The 19,972-nt window shown below is 38.4% G+C and overlaps 1 protein-coding gene across 2 annotated transcripts in view; it reads right to left on the bottom strand.

Moving 5' to 3' along the window:
• Window positions 1-14,109, bottom strand: part of LOC114644622 (histone-lysine N-methyltransferase PRDM9-like) — a 218,796-nt gene extending 204,687 nt beyond the window's left edge. For both annotated transcript variants that reach the window (XM_051933555.1, XM_051933554.1), the window contains exon 1: window positions 13,798-14,109. The gene's annotated coding sequence lies outside the window, so the exon portion shown is untranslated. The remainder of the gene's footprint in view (window positions 1-13,797) is intronic.
• Between the last annotated feature and the right edge of the window lie 5,863 nt (window positions 14,110-19,972).

Here is a 19,972-nt window from a genome sequence, read left to right on the forward strand (position 1 = left end):
ATAAATGTGTGTTTGAGTGTAAACCATCGGTGTCTGCCTATCTGTGTCCAGGCTGTATCCCACAATATATACACACACACACACACACACACACAGAGTATATTATATATATATATATATATATATATATATATATATTGTCACACACATGCGTTTAGGAGACAGCTAAAGGGCCTGGGGAACTGTAATACTACAACAGATCAGGGGGTGGCAGAGTGTGCTGACTGTCTCTCTCAGTTCTTACAAACCATTCCCGGGAAATCACACCAGGTTCCGGCACCTCTGTTGACTTCACTTCCAGCTCCGGCACCTCTGATGGCATCACTTCTGGACTAGATGACATCATTTCCTTCCCCAGCCCTTAAAACCGCCATCTTACCTCAAAATATTCAGTTCCATTTTGGACTCTGTCTTGTGAACATCTCTGTTCAACTATTTCAAAAACTTTTGCAGCTGGGAAATAATATACGGGTGGCTGCCCCAAACCTTTATGATGTCTGAAGACTTATTCTTATCACAGTGGGGTAACCAGCAGGATGGTAGTTCCCGAAATAAAACAGGACCAAAGAATTAATCAGGTGAGAAAGTACTGGGGCCGAGTTTCCTGGTGGGGAGTTCATTCGGGGGTCAGGAGTAACTTGGTGCAGGCTCCGCTTCCTAAATACGAAACAGGGCTATTATTTTCTCAAAGGAAGAATATGGATGAGATTTACAGACGTGTGCTGGTTCCTATGGAGAAAACGAAGGGGGTTCATTATGTTCTCTTGGAGGAGAGAGCTGAGCCGCCCATTGGGGTTAAGATCCCAGATAAATATGGGCTTTCCCCAGGCCAGCAGGCAAGGATATTAAAAAACTGGGAGTTAGATCCACAGCGATCTACCCGGGAGCAGGCAGCAGCTCTCTGGGAACAATCATCCCACTGGCTAAGGCCGTTTGAACTGACAACATTTTAAATAGTGCAGCAGGTTGCCCGTTTTTTGCTGTTAAAAAGACTCACCAAAAATGTTGCCCAGCTGGCCTGGGGAGAATTCCACAGCATGGAGGAGCTTATAAAGCTCCAGGAAAATTCTAAATCAGACTCACAATCTGAGGAAGCAGAACGGTCCTCTAGTGGATTCTGTGGGGATTACGTCACACAAACTTGGTCTCTTTCATATAAACCGGAGCCTGTTCCAAAGTTCCCGGGCCTCGGAGCAGACAAACTGCCGGGGTACAAGGAGGTGGACAGGAAGAGGCAGTTTATGTGCACTTGGGAGTGGTTATAGTTAATGGATATAAAGTAGAAGCCCTCCTCGATACCAGTAGTAACATTTCCTTTGTTGCTCACCAATATGTACTAATGCGACAATGGATAAAAATAATGACCAGTATTACCTGAATACATGAGGAAACCCGTAAATATAAAACCGCCCGATGTTTCATTAGCTATAGAGGATCGCTGAAAAAAATCACCATGGTGGTCCTCCAGCATCCACCTTTTGCTGTGATTCTCAGGCGGGAATGGTCGGATAATAAAAGCGGTGTACCAATTACTACTCCCGAAAAAACCTTGGGCCTAGCTATAGATGGGGATGACTCGACTCCAGCTGTCTCCACACCGTGTAAACAGCCAGCGGAGAGAGATATGGAAGGCCAAGAGGCAGACGAGGAGATTCTTGGGCCGTCGCAGGTGGACACGTCATCAGAGGTGCCGGAGCCAGAAGTGACGCCATCAGAGATGCCAGAACCTGGTGAGATTTCCCGGGAATGGTCTGTAAGAAACTGAGAAAGACAGTCAGTACACTCTGCCACCCCCTGGTCTGGTGTAGTATTACAGTTCCCCATGCCCTTTAGCTGTCTCCTAAATACACGTGTGTGACAATATATATATACACACACAGGTTAAGACCGTGTTTAGTACCCCTAGTGGACACTGGCAGTATCATGTCCTTCCATTTGGGTTACACAGGGCTCCGGCAACCTTTCAGCGTCTGGTGGACAAAATGCTCAGGCCTCATAACTCATACAGTGCTGCCTACCTGGATGACATGGTCATCTATTCCAGCACATGGATGGAACACCTACAGCAGGTTCGAGCGGTATTGTGGACACTTGGTGACGAAGGGCTTCAGATTAATTCCAAGAAATGTTTCTTTGGATTGAGCGAAGCCAAGTATTTAGGCTACCTGGTGGGTCAGGGTACCGTGAAGCCACAGTGCTCCAAAGTAGATGCCATTTTGAAATGGCCCTGTCCGCGAACCAAGCAGCAGGTCCAAGCCTTTCTTGAGTTAGCGGGGTACTACCGGCGGTTTGTGCCCCGGTTCTCGGAGAGAGCGGCGCCCTTGACTGATTTGACAAAGAAGAGGGCCCCAAACATTGTGGTATGGACTGAAAACACAGGTGCTGCATTTAGTGACTTGAAGCAGGCCCTTATGTCCGCACCTATTTTGAAAGCACCTAACTTTTCTTTACCTTTCATCCTCCAGACGGACGCTTCGGACACAGACCTGGGGGCCGTGCTGAGCCAAAGCGAACACCCCATAATATTCCTGAGCCAAAACTGTTGGACCGGGAGACCAGGTATGCGGCAGTGGAGAGGGAGGCTTTGGCGATTAAATGGGCAATTACTCAGCTGAGGTACTACCTGTTGGGCTGGGAATTCACCCTTGTCACGGACCGTGCACCTTTACAGTGGATGGCCCTACACAAGGAGTCGAATCCGCGGGTCACCCGGCGGATTTCTTGACCTCCAGCCGTACAAGATTTTGATCATTCATCGTCAGGGCTCTCTTCACGCCAACGCCGATGCTCTTTCTCAGGTTCACGACCTTTTGCCTTGTCACACACGTGTGCATGGAAGGCAGCTAAAGGGCTTAAGTAAGGGCAATTTCGAATCAGACCAGGATGTGACAGAGTGCACCGACTCTTTTTCTCCCTTTCCTGCAGACCATTCACGGTAGATTCCACCTGGCCCTCTTGACGTCATTTCCGGGTCCGAGCCTATGGAAGAAGACCTTGCCAGCTCCGGCCCCTGTGATGTCACGTCCAGGCTCAAGCCTATGGTTGAAGACCCTCATGAGCCCGACCCCTCTGACCTCACTTCCTGTCTTCCCCTTTAAAAGCCTCCACCTTTTCCTTATTCCCTCAGTTCTGTTTTGGACTCGGTTTTGTGCACAGCAGTGCTATCATTTAAACCTCAATTTGCAACCAGGAAACCAAATATATGGGTGGCTGCCCCAAACCTTGCTATGGCTCTTTTTGGAGTTTGTGACAACACATATATACTGTATATTGTCACACACGCGTGAGTGGGGGGGCAGCCAACGGGCCTGACGCAGCATGAATACAACAACCAGGGGGATTTGACGTCTAGTGCTAATGCCTCTCTCTCTTGTTCTCCAGGAAAACTGACGATTAGAAGACGTACCTTCCGAAACTCCCTTCGAAATACATCCAAACCACAGTCCTCTTCTGGGTACCGAAGATATGACTCCATTCCATGATCTCACTTCCAGCACCCTCCAGATAACCTCACTTCCGCCTTCATTCCATCATATTCCCTCTGGCTCATCAATTATACGTCAATGTCACTTATCTCTGTCATTTGCTGTCCGTCACATATAAAAGTCCTCTGTATTATACAAACAAATGTCTCATGGAAGTCTTTGTTATTGTTACAAGACAGCATCCTCACGACCATCAGTATATAGGACTGGGTCCCAAACCTTCATGTGTCTCGTTGGTATTTTCTGTCTTCACTAGAAATTATTTTGCTTATTTCTCATTTTGGTTAGTTTGCATTTTATGTGTACTATGTTAAATTTTTGTATATTTTCAAGTACTTTGTATATATTCATGTACTTGATACTTTATTTAATTTAGATAATTGTCAACTTAATATATACTTTCTCTTTTTACTATTACCTTCATTGATGTAATATTTTGAGGTACTTATTAGGTTTTAAAAATATAGACTATACATGTAATAATTGTCAATCACAGATGCAATCTTCAAAATTATAATTTTACTTATTTTGCTAAATGTTTTTTTATCTATACTTACTGCATTTGTTTTATTTGATCCTCTGTTATTTTCTTCTTGTTTATTGAGGATTGTCGTCACAATCCAATAGTTGAGAGTCAGACTCTGCAGAGCAATAGTGAAGAGAAAAGTTATGGGAGAAATGCTTTTTATCCTGTACTTATAAGCAGTGAGAAGGAATACTGAAAAGCAATCTGATTTTCTAAATTGTGGTTGTGTGATGAAATAACCAATTTACTGTGGTGGGTTGGCACCCTGCCCAGGATTGTTTCCTGCCTTGTGCCCTGTGTTGGCTGGGATTGGCTCCAGCAGACCCCCGTGACCCTGTGTTCGGATTCAGCGGGTTGGAAAATGGATGGATGGATGGAATAACCAATTTATTTTTAATATTAATTAGTAATGGGTATTTGAGTCATTTTCTATGTTTATATTTGAACACACATTTAATGGTTAACCTAGTACGTAAAAAAAAAAAAAAAAAAAAAACAACTGTTTCACATTGATTTTTTGCTGGCTAATTGCATTGGATTCAAATGCTGTCTCTAAAAATGAACTTCTCTAGTAAAGGAATTTATCAAACCAGCTTATGTTAGTGTCCTGCTTATCACTAATAACACAAAAAGGCTTTACCTCAAATTGAATTTGTCGACTTAATATAACTCAACTCTTGAATTAAATTAAACAACTACTAAAACATGCACTGAAGCCACCATTTCATTAAATTGATATCATTTTATAGATGGGAATTATATTACTTGGTTGCTCATGCTTAATACTGCTTCAAATGTTTTTACAAATAAACAAAAAATAACCATCAAGTTCACTGAGAAATTGAAAAGAATCTAGAAACTTACAAACATATTTAAGCATAATTTATACATGTAACAAAAATAAAAGTGAGTCCATCTATTGACAAATAAGAGGAAAAATAGTTCACAAAAAATGTTCACAAAGGAAACCGAAGATTCATGTAAAGTTTTCTTCTATGAAAAAGTATCTTAGAACCTTGGAGAAAGAGAACAAAAGCCCTCCCCAGAAGAAACATCCAGTCACACATAAGAACAACACAGCTGCAGCAAGCATAAAGTGGGACAGGAGCTTCCACCTGCAGCTAAAGTCAGTAGCATTACACATGTACTTTGTCAGCATGCCAGTGTCGATCAAAGGCAGGAAGTTCTGAAGTCTACTCGTGACTTTACACTGTAGGAAGATAAGTAAATAAATCAAAGTAAATAGGTAAATAACATTCAATCTGTCTTTTATATAAGTAACATATACATTTTTTTTATCACAAAACATAATCACAAACAGAACTTTGCATGATACCTTGGCGAGCTCAGTATGCCCTGATGTTTCGTTGAAGGACATGCGTGTGACAGATTCACTGGCAGGATGACGCCACAGTTCTTGCTGCATCCAAACAGTGCCATCTTTTGCCTTTACACCTGGTGCAGCTGTGTTGTTCTTATGTGTGAGTGGACGTTTCATGCAGGGAGGACTTCTGTTCTCTTTCTCCAATGTAGAACCCTCATCCTAACCTCTGTTATAGCATGTCTTTATTTGAAAAATATAAGTGTCAGATCAGAGGGAGTGTGAATGTGACTGAGAGAATAAAACTGAATTATAACCAAAATAAAAAAAAACCACAAGTACCATAAATTTACACCGGCTGTTACAGACTCAAATAAATCAAATATATGTTTTTATTCTATAATAAACAATAAGAGCAGCTCACTACTCAAAACAGTAAATCTAGGAAATCGAACCTACAACCTCTAGATTATTGGGTGGAGTCAGCATTTCTTACTGCTGCACCACCCACGTTGTCGTGTCAGCACCATACCCTAAACCGATTTCTTTTTCTTCTGTTATTTTCTTGAATAAAATCGCACTTGTTTTGTTATACTTGCACCTTTTGTGAAACTGTTTATTTGATATTTGGACTTCAGTCTTCACACATTATACACTTCATGCCTACATTGTGTCAATTATTACTAAACATGAAAAATGTTTCTGTTTTAATTATGTGTTCTATTCCTGCCTCTCATTTCCTGTCATCCTACATTTACATAGATCATTGTAGACATAGAACAAACATGAAATGTATGTATTCCAAATGACAATATATTATTTAGCCTCTACAATTCCAGGCACCACACACCCAAAGAAACAGACTTGAGCTCTGAGACTCTTCTGTGCGACTTGAGCTGCATCAGTGGGGGGATGGGATAGCAGACTGCTTGCTGCCTGTGCTGCTTGACACATCTGGAAAATGAAGGAGCTGATGACGAGGTATGAAGAAATTTAAGGCAGCCCGGGATTACGGGTTTTTTCGTAGGCTTCAGGGATTTCTAGTGTTAAAGAACTATAACCCCATCATCTCGATGATAGGAGGAGGTTGGGAGCATACACTGATTACAAAGTGTTGCTGCACCCACCACACGACAAACCAGCTGGATTGGGGCCCGAGTGTAGCTGTGCAACAGGTGACACCTCAGCACCACACTGGAACAATGTGAGTTTTTTTACAGAGGCTGGAGTGCCTATCCTGCAACCTCCTGTTTTTCCTGCAAGTTGGATAACCTGCCTGCAGGACTGTATGCAGGTTAACGTCATACCCAGGACAAAGCAATTGCAGAATAGGCCTCAATAAAAACATAATGAAAAAAAATTACAAACATATTACAAAAAATAAGCCTGAGGAAATATTCCTAAATATAATTTATACTGTAAATAATAAAATCTTAACAATTACATCAGAAATATATGAAAATGAAAAATAATTGTAGGCACAATAGCGCACTTCACTTCAAAACTGTTGCTGCAGAAAATCAAAAGAAAATGACAAATACACCTGAACCATGACACAGAGACAAAATTCAGTATATTTAGCCCATGCATTCATAAAGGGAGAAGGTACTGTACTGAAGATAAAATTTTAAAGAAATGTGTTTGGAGTAATATCAACCTCCCCACAAAAGCTGTGAAGGTGAATATGTTTTCAGTATGAAGCTGTATGTAAAAGTGTAACTAAACGTCAAAAAGGTACATGTATTAGATAAATTGATTGTACATTACTTCTGTGTTTTAGGATTTTAAATGTAACAGAGTAGAAAGTTACACCAATATAAAAATGTCTATGAGGACATTATAACAGACACCATTTTCAAGCCATAATCAAAAATATGTCTCATCAAAACATTTCCTAGTGTGTTAGTGATAGTATCTATCTGTTGTACAGTAACTACAGGTTAAATATGGATCACAGTCTGAGACTAAACTTTTCTCCCCAGTACAATGCAGTTGACATTCTAGAGATACTTCATCATTACTTAAGATTACATTGGTGATAGACAGACAGACAGACAATTAATTGATTGATTGATTCAGGAAATTTAAATAACAGTACCCAAGGATTATACCACGTTAAATACAAACATTTAAGGACGCACTATAAAAACAACATTAAGTAAATACACTGTGGTTGTAATTTTACAGTCCAACACAGATAATGAAGATGGTGTATACAGTAATGCTAATGCAATGGGAATTGTGCAAATAACATTACTACCAAAGTGACAAGTGGCACATAATAATAAAGTGACAGATGCTAAAGTGATATAATGTTAAAATAAAAGTAAAATAAAGTGACATGGTCTAAGCTAGTAGGATAACATGTTTAAAATGACACATCTTGAAAAATGGTTATACAGCAGTGATCAAGTATTGAGTTATCAGATGTAGTGCATAGCATAGTGGTACAGAAGGAGCATCAGGTCCTGAACTCAAAACCACCCCCACCCTGTTTGGGAAGAGTTAAAAAGTCTAATGGCTCTAGGAACAAAATATCTTTTGTGCTTGTCCGTATTGCAGTTCTTTGATAGCAGCCTACTACTAAATACATTCCTCTGCTTAATTATGGTAGTGTATAGAGCGTGATTTTCCTTGTGCATAATAGTGTCTTCCTCTCTGCCACTGTCACCAGCGTCCATTTCCATGCCAACCACAGATTCTGCTCGCTTAATCAGCTTGTCAATACAATCAGCATCTCTCTTCTTCAAGCAACCCCCCAGCACACCACAGCATAGAAGAGAGTACTGACAACAATCAACTGAGAGAACATCTGCAGGAGTTTCTTACATACATTACACGAGCCCAGCTTCATCATAAAATAGAGCCGGCTTTGCCCATTCCTGAACAAAGCCTTTGTGTTCTCTGACCAGTCCAGTCGGTTATCAAACTACACTCCAAAGTATTTAAAGGTCTTGACCCATTCCTCATCAAACCCTTTAATGGACACAGGTCTCAGTGGTGTTATAGAACTATGGTAATCCATGACCATCTGTTTGGTTTTGGGTTGTTCAACAGCAGTTACTTTGAACAACACCATCCTCAAAGTCATTCACCAGACCTTTGTACTCCTCCTCCTCCTCTGTCAACATCTGACATAACCCACAATGGCTGTGTCATCTGAGAACTTCTGCATGTGGCATGTCCCTGAAATGCAGCTAAAGTCTGACATGTACAGGGTAAAGAGGAAAGGAGAAATCACAGTCCCTTGTGGAGCTCCTGTACTATTATGAAATGCAAAGGTGCTTCACAACAAAATAAACTATTTGTGTAGATTATCAAATGTTCCTCTTAGACAGGTTTCCCATTTCATTCCTGTATCTGAAACACTTTGTTTTACACTCCAAAGTTTCACTTCTTCGAAAGAAGAAAGCTTATCATCCACTGCTTGGTTAAATCAGTTGCAAAACACAGCTGTCTGGTTATGTCATCAAGCTCTCAAAGCATGTACTGTATAAATTATGCATTTTAATTTTCTAATTCACACAATAATGGGACAATACAGATATTAGCTAAAGGCTTTTATTTTTCATTTTTGCTTTGAAAACACAGTAGCATTTTCCTAATATATAAAATTAAACACTACCTCTACTTTCTTCTACTGTTTATAGCACTAAAATTACAAGTGATTGCGGTTTTAAAATGACACAACTGATCTAAACAGTATATAAACATACAAAAAGAAAAAGAAAAGAAAAAGAAAATGTATTTTTTTATTCCCCATCTCAATCAGGTACCCAGTACAAAAATTCATGACAACTAAGAAGTAACACTTAATAGATAAAAGTTGCACAAAAAGATGTCAGAAGACCTGGAAGAATAAAAGCCACCAGTTTCACTCAGTGCTGGAATAACAGACTTTAAAGCAAGTGCTGTGTAAAACTGGTTATCTTCAATTCAGTTCTATCTTATTAAACACACCTCTACATGCTGCATGAATGCTATAGGTATGGTCATTAGGAAGTCATTTTTCTTATCACCTAGTCATTAAAAGGAGGGTCCTACAGTATGTTTCCTCCACTCTCTTGAGCAAAGAAATACAAAAAACTACAGAGAACACATAAGATCAATTGCTGACCTTTGTTGCAACATCTTATTTTTTTTTGTTTCTATGTACTCTTCCTCTTCAAAGTTTGATGATAAACCTATACTGGCCTATATAGGAGAGAGTGTGTTTTGTGAAGTTTTGGTGCACTGTCCCAGGATGATTCCTGCCGTCCCCCTACTGCTGAAAAAGGGGTTAGATTCTGTATGAGCCTTAACTTGAATAGTAGCTCTAAAAATGAATGTATAGCTAGACAAATTCAGCTGTAAGATTAACTAGAATTAAACATTTTAACAAAACACAATGGCAAGAATGCACACAACTGTGCAGAGAAACCTTTTTTCCTTCACTCTCAAAACCAGAGGAAAGGTTTAGAAAAACAATGCATCAAAATGTCAAATCAAGTTAATTTCAAGTAATCAAATTAAATGGTCTGCACCATTTACCTTTTTACATAGAAAAGCAACAATTTAAATATGATAAACACCCCATCACCCCAATTTTTATTATGTGGTTTTAGTTTAAATGAGAAAGGAAGTAATATCTTATGCCTCTTTAACATCTATAAAATATCATTACAAATAACTGCTCAGTGTCTATAATCTTTAACTTAACACTGTATTTTCTTTCAGACTTTTCCTGGTATTAAACTAAGACAGTTCACCAAATTATTAATACAGTATATTATTATTAACACATTATTCAATGATTGTCTGAATCTGCTTTCTCCAATACTGGGTCTGATGGCACTACAGTCTATCCCCAGACAACTTGACACAAGACAGGATTTAATACTTAGTGGGACATGAGTCCATAAGTGAGAACACTCAAATATATCCTTGGAATGTTTGAAGAACGCAGAGTGGCTGGTGAAAACCTTACTGAACAATGTGCAAAGTCTGCTTCATCGGTGGCCAAGAGTGAAACTTAACTTTAATTCCTGGAAATATGAGATAGAGGACCACTATTCCACCTGCTGTATAGATTTGATTAAAACCCTAGTAGCCTAGTAGATTTACATTTAAACTTTAAAGGATGACATCAAAAATTAAGTCTTGTTTTTTCTTTTAGAATAAAAACATCACAATTCTTTCCAAGAATTAAAGTAAAGAAATATTTCTGAGGAGACTGAAGAAAGCACAACTCCCATAGTAGGTACTTGTTAACGTCTACAGGTGCACCATACAGTAGTGGCCAAAAGTTTTGGCAGAGTCACAAATGTTGTGTTTTTCAAACATTCCTGTTTCAGCATTTTCAGATTATTTTGTTGCATGTTTCTATGGTATACTGAAAAACAATTATCAACGTTTCATACGTTTCAAAAGGCATTTATTGGCAAATGCATCAAATTTTTGTAAAGAGTCAATATTTACAGTGTTGATCCTTCTTCATGACTTCTGCAATTCGCTCTGGCATGCTGGATATCAGCTTCTGGGCAAATTCCAGACTGATGGTGATCCATTCTTGCCTTTGAAGGGCTTGGATTTGAGCACAGTTTGTGGGCTTCTGCTTGTTCACCCACTTTTTGAGAATTAACCATAAAATTCTCAATGGGATTAAGATCTGGAGAGTTTCCTGGCCACAGGTCCAAACTTTCAAAGTTATGATCTTCGAGCCACTTCATTGTCACTTTTGCCTTGTGACATGGCGCTTTATCATGCTGGAAAATACACAGATCATCACCAAATTGCGCCTGGATTGTTGGGAGAAGTTGCTCTTAGAGGACGTTGTGACACCCTCTTTTTATTTATGGCAGTGTTCTTGGGCAGAATTGTGAGTGGGCCCACTCCCTTGGATGAGAAGCAACCACACACATGGATTGTCTCAGGATGCTTCACTGTTGGCAGTTGGCACAACACAGGACTCATGGTAGCATTCACCTTTTTCCTTCTCCAGACAATCCTTGATGTTTTTCTTGGAAATAAGTATCTTCTTTGCTGTCCTTTTTGACACAAGGCTGTTGTCCAAAAGTCTTTGCCTCACTGCGCGTGCAGATGCACTCACCCACCTGTACCCAGTACTAAGCAAGCTCTGCACTGGTGGCAACGCGATTCTGTAGCTGACTCCTTAAGAAGAGACAGTCCTGGCACTTGCTGGACACTTTTAGCCGATTAATTTGTACATGGGCCCAAATAAGGAAAACTAGGTCTTTGTGATAGTTACCATTTTATGCTAATAAAGCTCTTTGCAAAGAATTAATATATATCTGATCACTCAATAATATAAAAACAATGTGAATTGCCATCACAAAAACTGAAGCCACAAATGTTGCAAAACACATTTTCGTCACTGCCAAAAGTTTAGGCCATTATTGTAGAATCTGTCATCACATACTGCATTACAATGTTGTACTCTGACTACACCTCTGAGACCCTCCATCATATCATCAAAACAGCTCACGGAATTTCTGGCACTCAGCTACCATCACTGAAAGATATCTTCACTATCCACTGCAGCAGAAAAGCAAAGAACATTTCTAAAGATCCAACCCACCCCAGCCATAGGATCATCATTTTGGCAGGTGCTGACTTTGACTGTAATCTTCACTGTGACTTAATTTGTGACTTAATTTATTATTTATCCATGTATGCTTACATGTTTACCTCTACTTTCACTCTGTGTATATTTGGATCTGTTAATAGTAACTGTGCTTCTCAAAGTTTAATGCTTACTTAGTTTATGGTCTATTCTTATATACTTTTATCTAAGACATCTATAGGCTTGTTCCAAACACTATTTCATTGTATTTTACAATGACAATAAAGGTATCTTGATATTCCAGTTTGTGTTTGCACTTGATAAACTGTAGCAATAATATACTTACTGTATAGTGAACTCTTTTCTGTTATTAATACTCAAATCTATAAAATTATACAGTATATCCGAGAACAAAATGTTCCACTGTAGCTTGACACCTTGTGTGTGTGTGTCTACAATAACTTCATTGCTAGTCAATGTCACAAAAAAACAAATCTTAACTGAAGCTTCTACAATTAACAGTATACACTGCAAAATAAACAAAATGAGAGAAAATGACATGGCTGTGTAGGGAGCCAGCAAAAATATACAGTTTTTAAATTTAACAAAAGAAATGACAGCAGCTCTCTTGGCTTAATCATATTCCAGACTGTTTCTGTTTCTACACAGAAGCAAATTGCCATCCATAGTCACATTACTGAAACATATTTTAAAGAGTGACAGGTGTATTTCACATAAATAGCACTTCACATGTACCACAAATTCTATTGCTCTCTACTCGATTATATATTCTACAGCAAAACGTTTGGTGAGATAAATATTTTTTTAATAATCTCATGAAATCCCATAATGATACCAATGAATGGGTGTATGGATATTAAGAAAATTCTTCTGGATTGTTCCACATATCCTTTTCATCTGGCAATATAAATGCATAGTAGCATATATAAAAAAAAAAACTAATCAACTTCCAGAAGAGTGCAAGAAATTAAATAATGCAAGAACTGACATTTGCTGCCAGAGGTCCTGGACTGACATGTGTCTTTTGTTGTACCAAATATTTTACAGTACATTCAACCATTCTGGCGAGGAGTTGGGCAAATACAGTATTATTTGACACTGCACATCTGAAAAATATTTATTTACATTCTGTGATTCTGTAGAAAATGTGCAAATGTCAGATACTCCGTGAGCAATTAAACTGACACACTAGTCACTAACTAAAAATCAGCCTGTAGCATAACTCACTCTCACCGTCACTATCTAGCGCTGATGATCAAAACACTTCACTATTAACACTTTCTAGCCGTGCTTTACATGTGCGCAACGTGAACATTTATCCATTAATTTCTCTAACCTTCTTCCAATACAGGATCATGGACACATAACACACATTACTGTTTGGGCGCGTCGCCACATAGGCAAGCATGTTCTCGCGAGCACACACACCGGAGTAACTGTTAGATGACAGAAACCCAAACCTTAATGTGAACGGGACGACAGAGAAAAGTGTACAGTACTGATGCACAAAAGCCAAGTCGTGCACGGAGTGCAAGCTCAGAAACTTGGTACACAATTGTTAGTACGGGATTTTAATTAAGAAACCTTACAGTATGAGAATGCTGCGCCAACAACTGCGCCACCTATATCACCTCAGCATTTGATAGCTTTTGGAGGTTAGAAAATATCCATTGCATGTATTTATTTATTCAAAACAACGATCTTATTTTTCTTTTACAGTCGACTTAAATCAGTATGAAACAGAACACAATGACGGCCGATTAGTCGGAAACGCTCGTCTTTTTCAATTAATTATGGTTCTTACGAAGCTCACTCACACTGTTAGGAAGGCGCTGGGGGCAGGTTCGCATTTGCTTCCTGTTTTCAGTGTAAGCTATCTTACCTTCTCTTCTTCCTCTGATGAATATCGCCAGAAATCGCGTATTGCTTCAGATTACCATGGTTGTTCAGTTGTCTTTATATAATGGAGACTGGTTTTGTTGACGCCTCTGCTCCCCAGTAATTTCTCCGCTAGCCAGCGTCCTTGTTTTCAGAACCCGATATCGATATCGGCTGTCGATATCGGGTTCTAATCGACACCCCTCCTTTTTCTCTACGTTCCTTCCTCTCCGTTACCCTCTCTCCAATTGTTAACCGTATTTTTCTTGTTTATGTGTTTCGTTTAGGCCACAAAATATTCAAAAAAAACTCACAACTGGCAATCTGATACCAGTGGGCCCCTCGCCCCGCCCACCGCTGCTACCCGATTGGACATATCGATTGGAACTCGGGGCTTGAAAGACAGTATTTACACCCAATCAGACTAAGTCATTTCCGGACCGACCGGAAACAAACTGCCAATAAGAAATCACAATATCCAGCAAGAGCCTCATCCACCCCAACTAACAGTAACCAAAGGGTTTTTTGTTGGACGGCCGAAGCAGCCAATAGTAGGTTTATTTGTGTCATTTTTTTAACCGGAAGGTGGGAGAGCACATTGATTGACATATGGAGGCGGAACAGGTTAATCTGCAGTACCACTCTAACAGCAAAAGAGGCAGGTGAAAGGTGAGATAGGTATTTAAAAATGCCATGCACGACAAATTAAATTGCATCGAAACATACAATTAAAAATGTGAAAGTTCAAAACATTCTTTAATTATCGCAGATTCGGTTTAACAGAAAACTGAAAATCACACTGTCCCGGTTTAGCGATCAGTTATTTTTTAACAACGTCAATAGGTCAGTGTGAAGTTTTAAAAAACTGATTGAAACGTGTAAATATTTTCTCGTAAATTAGAAGAGGCACAAAAACCGAATAATGTTCATGCCGTATTTTTACAGACATAATCACCTCACAGTATCCGTGCGTGTGGTAAAAGATAGTGTATGTATATATATATATATATATATATATATATATATATAAATAAATCTTTCGTTAGAACATGATATCATTGAAAACGGAAAACAAATTGCAATTTATGAGCATTGTTCCTTGGCGTTTTGTATCACATTTTATTATAATTGTGTAACACAGTAAATCTCTCATTGAAAGTTTTATTTTCTGACTTAGGTGGCATCATGAATACTGCACAGTATACATGCATACACGAAGATATCCCCACAATTTATGCAAGTTTTTTTGTTTGTTATGGTTTGGTTTTCGCAGGTTACGTTTTTGGCCGAATGGACGTGAATATCAATAAGATCATGATTATATTAAAACATAAGTTCCTGTCTTTCTCTGACTGATCTGCAGAATCAGTATAACCCCTTAAATCTGATCAGGGTCCTATGTTCTTTTACAAGAAAAGGAAAACGATTGTATGGGCAAAGTCCAACTGTTAGTTGGAGGTTTTCTTTTGGTTATTAAAATGCTGGCGTTTTCCATATATTACACAATTATACCTAAATAGACAGATCTTTAAAATTCCAATAAGATAAGGAAAGTTAACTGCACATAATTTATTACAGAAAATGAATGCATAAACAAAATTACAAAAAATTGGACAGTACTTCTGATTGGAGCCTCTTTAAAATACTTGTTCAAGCAATCTATCATCTTCCTTACAATGAGCAAGTTCTCACTGCTGTGCTGAAATACAAGAACTTTGCAGGTTTTGTGGCTCAGTGGCCAAGGCACTTGGCTTTAAACCACAAGACTGCCGGTTCCATTCTCATCTCTCCTTTCCTAACTGGGAAGCACTGAATAGGTTTCTTGTGCCCCGAGTGCAATATATATATATATAATATAATGTACGTGGTTGGCACCCTGCCCGGGATTGGTTCCTGCCTTGTGCCCTGTGTTGGCTGGGATTGGCTCCAGCAGACCCCCGTGACCCTGTGTTCGGATTCAGCGGGTTGGAAAATGGATGGATGGATAATGTACGTGTATGTGTGTAAAGATCATCACTACAAATCTGTAAATGAAAAGTTACTTAAGATGATGTTAACTATAGAAAAGTGCATAATTACACAATAGTTTTTTATTACTAAGTTTGGTTCTCAAACCAGAGACATTCCATATCTGTTGGAGTTGGACATTAATTAGTACAAGTACATTGCCCCCACCAACTCCCAGGCATTTCATTTATAAAATACAGCAACAGAAAATTCCACAATTAGTTTTCCATTTAACAAATTATTGTGTTGAACAGCTAAATATTCCACATTTAAATTTATAGTACTAGTACTTCTACTGTATATTACATCTTAGATTATTGTGATTTGCATCAGTAAAGTTATCAGCAGTGCCATCTTGCAAAGCAAAGATTCTTTGGTTTTACTGCCATGGTAACCTACAAAAATGCATTCTGTGTGAATATAAACATTAATAAGTAAAGCAGAACAGAGCACATGTTCTGCAATTGAAGAAAGAATGATGAGAAAAACATTAAACTGAGTGCAAATATTGCCATTATATTACAATGGAATGAATGGAAATGTATAAAATAATGGAAAGAAAACAACCAAAAATCTGTATTTATATTTCAAACATCAAGGTAACATAATGGCAGACATTCTTACTTTATACTTTTGGGGACATGGGTTTGATCCCCAGCTGTATAGGTACATGTATAATGTTTACTTTCTTTGTTTTTGTTTGTTTTTGCTGGAACTCCCAATTTAATACTACAAAGTGGTAGTATTTTTGGTAGTATGTTAGATACTAGTAACTTATGAGTAAATTATGCATCTTTATGTGTGTGCCCATTAACAGCCTGATAACTTGTGCAGGGGTTGCTTCCCGCCATCTCCAGCTCCCCACAATCTTTTGTTTAAAGTGGATTAAATTAAAACAGAGACATGTATGGTTGGCTGTCCCATTGACACCATTAGTCCATCACTAAGAAAACTGAGAGCAGGAATATGATCAGCTTATCACAGAAACATAAATGCAAGTTGGTGTTATTGTGTAAAATAACCCCAATTTGCTGGCTAAACGTAAGTAGTGTAATTCAGTAGTAGTGCAGCTGGACGATAAATTGGACTGGACTGCTAATACTGATTCTCTGTGCAAGAAAGGACAGAGCCGCCTGTACTTCCTTAGAAGACTGGCATCCTTCAACATCTGCAGTAAGATGCTGCAGATGTTCTATCAGATGGTTGTGGCGAGTGCCCTCTTCTACGCAGTGGTGTGCTGGGGAGGCGGCATTAAGAAGAAGGATGCCTCACGCCTGGACAAACTGGTGAGGAAGGCAGGCTCTATTGTTGGCATAGAGCTGGACGGTTTGACATCCGTAGCAGAGCAACGGGCACTCAGCAGGCTCCTATCAATTATGGAGAATCCACTACATCCATTAAACAGTGTCATCTCCAGACAGAGGAGCAGTTTCAGCGACAGACTGCTGTCACTGTCCTGCTCCACTGACAGACTGAAAAGATCATTCCTCCCCCAAACTATGCGACTCTTCAATTCCACCAGAGGGGATAAACGTTGAACATTATTCAAGTTATTGTCTGTTTTTTACCTGCATTTTTTATTACTCTTTAATTTAATATTTTTTGCTGCTGGAGTATGTGAATTTCCCCCTGGGATTAATAAAGTATCTATCTATCTATCTATCTATCTATCTATCTATCTATCTATCTATCTATCTATCTATCTATCTCTATCTATCTATCTATCTATCTATCTATCTATCAATTTTATATTCTTTTGAATGATCTCTTTTAGGCTTTCAGTAACCTACAAATAACAGTTTTAAATAACAGTTCATTGCCTTCCATTTAAATGCAAAAACAGTTTTGTTTAGTATTTTTTGAGAATTTGATTAAGAATATTTTAATAAGCAAGAAAGTGGTATTAAGTTGATAGTTCAATGTTTAAAATTTACATGCCACTGTAAGGTTTAGTGGTCTATGTAAAATGTGCTTCTAGTAGGCTGCACCTCATCAATGAAAATTTCCTCCTTTTTCACCTATTCATTCATTGTCATTTTTACACAGCTACTTTGCAATGACTTTTAAGACTTCTTATTGCTGTTTTTGGGGAAATTTTTATTGCTTTGATGTGGTTGCTCTGATTGTGTATTTCTCAGCATCCAGTTTGCAAACATTTCATTGGTTTATTCTGGTTCAAAGAAGTATAGCTCTACTTGCCAAAAAAAAATCTTTCATAATCTAACATCATTCTTTTTACAATGTCACCACAGCTGTTATCAGCTTTGGATTACCACTTCACATAATGTCACTTGTGGAATAATAGTAGTAAATTCGAATGTGTTCCGGGCTTCATAATGGTTCCAATTAAAAAGTTAATCCCACTTCATAAAACTATCAACAAAAATAGCTCAACAGTATGTGCTGTATTTATGTTACTTTGCTTTGAAATTTTGTAGATTTTGCAGTTCTTTGTATAGTATTAATTAACCTTTCTCTTGCCCAAAATCAGTTTGATCAGTTTACACATTGGAAAGCAATTTTACTGTTTTTAAACTGTGATATCCTCTCACTCATAAACTATTATTAAGTTTTAACACAAGGAGCAGAGAGCATACAGTATAGAAATTCAGCAAACTATCTAAGCTCAGAACCATAAGTACAGCTTTAATAAAAAGTGCAGGAAATTGTGATAACTAATGCATTTTTATTTGTTATATGGTGAAAGACTAAATGTAAAAGTGTGAGGTAATTTAAGAATCATTAAATACTTATGTGTAAATAAGGAGATGCACAAACTGTTGGGGATCCAACATCTCAGGGATTTTAGTGAATTAAAAAACTGGAGAGAGTTTAGAATACATTCCAGTGAGGTTTATCTGAACAAATTTACTTAACTGGTACACAGGTGATAAAGAATATAAAAAGGCATTATACTTCTCGTACAGAATTTCAGTGTGAAAGTCCTTTACACTCAAACAAAAGTATCAAACTGCCCAGGTTTTTGGTGGGGAAAGTGTTGTGGAGAAATTTTAGAAAAAACAAGCAAGAGTCTCCAGAAAGGCAGTTAGAATAAGACTTTATTGTACAGCACAGAAAACAATTGCGGAGCACAAAAAGCTTGTCTCAATTCATGAAGTGAGCCCCGAGTGTCCAGAGCGCCCCGAATATATTACAGTTCTTATCTCTAAATACCCCCCTTCCAGACTAGGTTCCCAGCATCTACTGCATGGAGGTTCCCATGATGTTTTCCCCACTCAGCACCTTTACCCATAACAATCCCAGACCTTCTCATAACCAATTCTTGCCCCTCTAGACATCCCCATAACAGTCTTTCATAACAATATTTTTGCTGGCAGGACATATTTGCCATCCGGTGATAAGCGTTACCTGATTACCCCTTCCTTTATTCTTACGGCCTAATCTTGGGCTGTTAAGGTCAATGGCCTTTCAGTTGTTAATCAACTCCCAACTTAACAATTAAGTTGAGGAACAATTAAATAGAGCTTAGGAGAACCCATAAATAAAAACTAACTGGACTGGCTAATTAATAATTCAATAAATGATTACTTGTTGCACTAGCGTCCTGTAAGGCTAAGGATAACATAATAGGCGGCTGTGCCAATGAGCGGTAGCGCACAGCTTCACTGATAAAGGCTAAGATGCAAACAACCTTGACATGACACAGTGCTTCATGCTTGAGAGAAAAGAAAAAAAGACAAGCCTTGTAAAAAATTGCTTCTTTAAGCTCACTCATATGTACTACTATATCTTATTATTATCTATTATCACTAAGCTATATAAAGAAATATTGCAAATGCTACTGTAAAATATATACTTGTATGTGCGTGCTAATATAGAAAGCCCATGATTGCAGGCAGCAGCACTGTAAAGTTGTGGCACACCGCTGCCCAGTGGTCTGCAAGAGGCCAACCTGCTGCTTACGTCATGGCATATGTTCAGAAAAAAGTCCCCTAGCTTTCAATAATCAACTCTTAAGTGCCTAAAGTGTTCAGAACTAACTAATATCATAATACATTGTGTTTAATTTTATTACTTAAGCTATTAATGAACTCTAATGATTCTCTTCTAAATGCCATTTAATTACTTATATATTTTATACGCTAGTTTAAGAGCTTACCCTTTAGTCACACAGGCAAAGGCCTTACATGCAGTTTGTTCAGTCTTAGAAA

The sequence above is a fragment of the Erpetoichthys calabaricus genome, chromosome 11 (assembly GCF_900747795.2).
Source record: "Erpetoichthys calabaricus chromosome 11, fErpCal1.3, whole genome shotgun sequence".
NCBI classification, from domain to species: domain Eukaryota; kingdom Metazoa; phylum Chordata; class Cladistia; order Polypteriformes; family Polypteridae; genus Erpetoichthys; species Erpetoichthys calabaricus.